Source organism: Elephas maximus, chromosome 9 (genome assembly GCF_024166365.1).
Source record: "Elephas maximus indicus isolate mEleMax1 chromosome 9, mEleMax1 primary haplotype, whole genome shotgun sequence".
NCBI lineage: Eukaryota > Metazoa > Chordata > Mammalia > Proboscidea > Elephantidae > Elephas > Elephas maximus.
In genome coordinates this window covers 61,520,857-61,527,184 of record NC_064827.1, presented here as the reverse complement: position 1 = coordinate 61,527,184, position 6,328 = coordinate 61,520,857, and positions in this window count along the sequence as shown.

Sequence of the window (6,328 nt, the reverse complement as noted above, 5' to 3'; positions counted from 1 at the left end):
TCTTATAGGTTTATTGAGCTGTTCTATCTCCGTTTGTGTTAGAGTAGTGTGTTTCTAGAAATTTGTCTATTTCCTCTAGGTTTTCAAATTTGTTACAGAACAATTTTTCACAGTATTCTGTTATGATTCTTTTAATTTCAGTTGAGTCTTGCGATATCGCCCATCTCATTTCTTATTCGGTTATTTGCTTCCTCTTTTGTTTTTCTTTTGTCAGTTTGGCCAGTGGTTTATCAATTTTGTTGATCTTTTCAAAGAACCAGTTTTTGGTCTTGTTAACTCTTTCAATTGTTTTTCTGTTCTCTATTTCATTAAATTCTGCTCTAGTTTTTATTATTTGCTTTTCTCTGGTGCCAGAGGGCTTCTTTTGCTGCTCTCTTTTTGTTTGTGTTGTAAGGTTAATGTTTTGATTTTGGCCTTTTCTTCTTTTTGGATGTGAGCATTTATTGCTGTAAATTGACCTCTGAGCACAGCTTTTGCTGTGTCCCAAAGGTTCTGGGAGGAGGTGTTTTCGTTCTCATCTGATTCTATGAATTTCTTTATTCCATCCTTAATTTCATCTATAACCCAGTAGTTTTTGAGCATGATGTTGTTCAGTTTCTATGCATTTGATTTTTTTCCCTTGCTTTTTCTGTTACTGATTTCAACTTTTATGGCTTTATGGTCAGAAAAGATGCTTTGTAAGATTTTGATGTTTTGGGTGCTGTTAAGGCTTCCTTTTTGACCTAATACGTGGTTTATCCTGGAGGATTTTCCATGTGTGTTAGAAAAGAAAGTATTCTTGGTTGCTGTTGGGTGGAGTGTTCTGTGTATGTCTATGAGGTCAAGTGGGTTGATTGTGGCATTTAGATCTTCCAATGTCTTTATCGAACTTCTTTCTGGATTTTTTGTTCTTCACTGAAAGTGGTGTGTTGAAGTGTCCTGCTATAATTGTGGAGCTGTCTATCTCACTTTTCAATGCTGTTAGTTTGTTTTATGTATTTTGGAGCCCTGTTGTTGGGTATGTAAATATTTATTATGGTTGTATTTTCCTGTTATACTGACCCTTTTATCATTATATAGCATCCTTCCTTATCCTTTGTGGTAGATTTTACTTTAAAGTCTATTTTGTCGGAGATTAATATTGTCACTCTTGCTCTTTTTTGATTGTTGTTTGCTTAATGTATTTTTTTCCGTTCTTTGAGTTTTAGTTTGTTTGTGTCTTTAAGTGTATCTCTTGTAGGCAGCATATAGACGGATCATGTTTTTTATCCATTCTGCCACTCCCTGTCTCTTTATTGGTGCATTTAGTCCATTTGCATTCAGGGTAATTATGGATAGGTATGAGTTTAGTGCTGTCATTTTGATGTCTTTTTTGTGTGTATTGTTGACAATTTCTTTTTCCACTTAATCTTCTGTGCTGAATAATTTTTCTTTAAAAATTTATTTTCCTCTTCTTCATTGTTCTTGCTTTTGTATTTGCTGTCTTTATGTTTTTTATTTTGACCTGTAGGATTGTTAGTCTCCTTTGTGGTTACCTTAATATTTACCCTTAGTTTTCTTAGTTTAAACTAAACTTTTATTTCTTTATATCACCTTAACTTCCTCTCCATATGAAAGATCTATGGCTACATTATTAGTCACTCTTTTTTGATTTAATGTTGTCATATTTTACATAATGATGGCTCTGTTTCCCTGTTTTGAGGATTTTAGGTTTGATTTATTTTTGTCATTTCCCTATCTGGGTTGATATCTGGTTGCTCTGTCCTGTGTTCCAGTCTTGGGTTGTTATCTGATGCTATTGATTTTCTAAAAGGAGGACTCCCTTTAGCATTTCTTGTAATTTTGGTTTGGTTTTTGCAAATTCCCTAAACTTCTGTTTACCTGGAAATGCCCTAATTTCGCCTTCATATTTGAGAGACAGTTTTGCTGGATATATAATTCTTGGCTGGCATTTTTTTTTCCTTCAAGGCTTTATATGTGTCACCCCATGGCCTCCTTGCCTGCATGGTTTTTGCTGAGTGGTCCAAGCTTAGCCTTCTTGACTCTCCTTTGTAGGTAACTTTTCATTTATCCCTAGCTGCTCTTAAAATTCTCTCTTTATCTTTGGTTTTGGCAAGATTGATTATAATATGGCTTGGTGACTTTCTTTTGGTTTCTACTCTATGTGGGGTTAGATGAGCTTCTCAGATAAATAGCTTCTCATCTTTCATGATATAAGGGAAATTTTCCTCCAAGTAGTCTTCAACAATTCTCTCTGTATTTTCTGTCATCCACCCCTGTTCTGGCACTCCAATCACTCATATGTTATTCCTCTTGATAGAGTCCCTCATAACTTTTAGGGTTTCTTCATTTTTTTTAATTCTCGTATCTGATTTTTCCTCCAATATTTTGGTGCCAAGTGCTTTATCTTCAATCTCACTAATTCTGTCTTCCATTTCCTCAATTCTGCTCCTACAACTTTCTATTGAGTTGTCTAATTCTGAAATTTTGTAGTTAATCTTCTGAATTTCTGTTTGCTGTTTCTCTATGAATTCTTGCAGCCTATTAAATTGGTCATTATGCTATTCTATATTCTTTTTAAGGTCCTCTAATACTATGTCCCTGGCTTGTTCTGTATTTTGCCTGATCTCCTTCCTGATCTCTTGAAGAGGTCTGTACATTAATCTTTTGTATTCTACCTTTGGTAGTTTCAGGAAGTTCTTTTTATCTGGAAAACTTCTTGATCCTTTGTTTTGGGAGCTTGCTGAAGCCATCATGGTGTCCCTGTTTATGAGATTTGATATTGATTGTTGTCTCCAAGCCATCCGTAAGCTATTGTCTTCATTTATTTTGTTTGCTTACTGTGTGTTAGCTTCTTGTTTTGTTTTGTTTTGATATGGCCAAATAGGCTGCTCAAGTGAGCCTGTTTGATTATTGGCACTTTTGAAGTTCTAATCTCCTGTCACCAGGTGGTTAGAGCAGTTACAAGTTACGTGAGCCCAGGAGTCCGTTTACTTTTCTTGTATGGATTCAGTTCAGGTGTCCAGGGAGTCGGTCACCAAGTGTGTGGTGTAGGTGGTCACCTACAGTCTTAGATGAGCAGGGGTGACTGGTGTAAGCACAGGTATCTGGCTGCGGTAGGGGGTCATGCACTGAGCAAGGTAGGGTAGTGGCAACCTCTCCTGAGTGTCTGTGAGAAAAGCGTGTCCTAGAGGGCCTAAGTGGGTGGGTTTTGCAGCTGGACTATAGGCACCCAATGCTGTTGGCTGTAAGGACTGGGAGGCACCACTTATCCTTGGACTCCTGTTGAGGATGGCTAGGTGGAGTGGATGAAACCACCAGTACTCAGGCCCCTGACGTGGGTAGGTGAGGACCCTGCTTAATAGACAGCCCAGAAAAAACCCACTGCCACCCGACAGAGTGGTGTCAAATGTCACGAACCTGCCTCTCCACCATATAGCTGAAACAGTTGAAGTTAGACTTCAGGAATATACCTTATTGTACTGTGCTAATGAGGGCCTACATTGTTGAAATGGTCCGACAAAGGTCTATGCAGGGGTAAAAGGCTTCCAAAGCCTGTAGACCGCTTATGCCTGTGCCTAGGCAAAGGTGCTGTTTTTGCCATGAGTTTCCAGCTTAGGGGAGCTGGCAGATTATTTTTTCTCCCTGTTTGGTAATTTGTTCCTTCTCCAAGGCTGGGAGGATGGCTCAGGGGGTGTGACAGGTCTTACTTCCAGCCTCAGGAAAGTGGCTATCACTGAAGCCAGCTCGGGACCTGGTGCAGAGTGGGGAGGTGTAAGTTAAATGGAAGAGAGTTTTTTCCAAAGGCGTGTTTTTTTTCATCTCCCACAGTAGATTAGAGCATGATTTTTTGCTGATTCTGGAGGCGTGAGTGAACTCTCCACCACTCTGTCTCTCCCAATGTGGAAAATGTATCCTGAATGACACTGCTTGTGTCACTATGCTTGCACCGGTGGATTTGGCCTGCAGGGTGCCGGTCCCCCTGGGGTCAGGTCTGGTAACTCCTTGCTGCTTCTGAACCATCTCTTTCCTCCCCGTGCCACTTGGTCTGATCTCTCAACTTTGCCTTTGGTGTTCAGGGCACCTAGATTGTTGTATATAATCAATTCACTTGTGTTTTTTTTGTCTGTGTTGTAAGAGGGACCACTAAAAGCATCTGGCTACTCTGCTATCTTGGCCCTGCCTCCTCCTGGTTGTATGTCTTCCAAGATAGTTTTGTTTCTTCTTTTGGTAGTCTACAGTATATTCAATATTCTTCACCAACACCACAATTCAAAGGTGTCAGTTCTTCTTTAGTCTTCCTTATTCATCTTCCAGCTTTCACATGCATATGAAGCAATTGAAAACACCATGGCTTGGGTCAGGTGCACCTTAGTCTTCAAGGTGACATCTTTGCTTTTCAACACTTTAAAGAGGTCTTTTGCATTAGATTTGCCCAATGCAATGCATCTTTTGATTTCTTGACTGCTGCTTCCACGAGTGTTGATTATGAATTCAGGTGAAATGAAATCCTTGACAACTGCAATCTTTTCTCCATTTATCAAGCTGTTGCTTATTGGTCTAGTTGTATTTTTGTCTTCTTTATGTTGAGGTATAATCCATACTGAAGGCTGTGGTCTTTGATTTTCATCAGTAATTACTTCAAGTCCTCTTTGCTTTCCACAAGCAAGGTTATGTCATCAGCATAACGCAGGTTGTTAATGAATCTTCTTCCAATCCTGATGTCCCGTTCTTCTTCATATATCCAGGTTCTCGGATTATTTCCTCAGTATACAGACTGAATAGGTATGGTGAAAGGATACATACAACCTTGATGCACACATTTCCTGACCTTAAAGCACTCAGTTTCCCCTTGTTCTGTTCGAACGACTGTCTCTTGATCTATGTACATGTTCCTCATGCAATGTTATCCATAATTTGTTATGATCCACACAGTCAAATGCCTTTGAATAGTCAATAAAACACAGGTAAATGTCTTTCTGGTATTCTCTGCTTTCAGCCAGGATCCATCTGACATCAGCAATGATATTCCTGGTTCCATGTCCTCTTCTGAATAAGGTAATGTTGGTTAAATGTTAACTAACCACTGCATACCGGACTGCCTTAAGGCAAGTGTTCAAAGGTTACATTTTGTCCAAACCTAGTAACAGTGGGATTGTGTGTGTGTGGAGGTGGGAGGCATCTCTTATCAGATAAACACGTACCAGGAATTTTTTAGACAAGTTAGAATAAAGAAAAAAGGAAGATAAAATGTTAGAAAATTTGTAAACTGAGTTATTTGTAACTGATCTCTTTCTCAAACTATAGAGCAATAAGCAAATAAGAGATATTGTTCCCCTGCTCACCACCAAGAAGCCACGTCATGTGGGTGATATCTGATCACGCCAGACACTGAAAAACTTCTGCTTATCATAGAAGGCCCTGGCTCTTCCATGCCCTGTGGGCTCTGGGAATAGCTAGGATTCTAAAAATGGTCCAAAATGAACTAAATTCCATTCTATTTACTGTTTTTGAATCAGAGGGACTCACAAATCTGTGGAGCTCAATCCTTGAAAAGTCCATTGAATTTAGGACCTAGGGACAGGAGGGGAAAGAAATATTTCACCTTGTTTTCTATTGTGAACTGTTTTCTTATATCTGGGCATCTGTTGTAAAGCTGGACATTAGTATGTTTAGGATATGTCATATAGTTTTGTTAATCTTAGCCAGGTGCACTGTCTTTACATTGTGGAATTTTCATGATTATTATTAGTAATATAGACAGTTTCAGAGTTTATATATTAGTATTGAAATTTGTTAGCTATCTTATTAATAGGGCTAAAAGGAAAACAAAACCTTTGTTTTTCTAAAACAAAGAAAGCCAGTGTAAATTGCAATGCTTTTTTTGGAGGTCATTTTGACTATATATTTCAAATTTGGAAAAGATCGTACCCTTTGTTCCACACTTCTAGGAATCTGTTCCACACTTCTAGGAATCTGTTCCTCAGACATAGTCTTTTGTGTGCAAAGATGTTCATACATGATATTTTTTGCAAGTGTTATATTGAATAATTAGAAAAAATGTAAATTGCTACTACTTTGGAAATAGTTACATAAATTATGCACATGAAATTATGAAATACTGTGCAGTATTAAGAAGAATTAAGTAGATGAAAAGTACTGGTATAAAAAAAATCTCCAGAACTTTTAAGAGGCAAAAGCAAGTAAAAAATGATAAACTCTAGAAGAATGCACACATAATTTTTACAGTGGTTATCATGGGCAGGCTGGATTTGTGGAAAAAAAAAAAAAGAATTGTAACCTTTTAGGACTTTGTATTGCCTGAGTTTCTGAAATGAGTATGTATGCT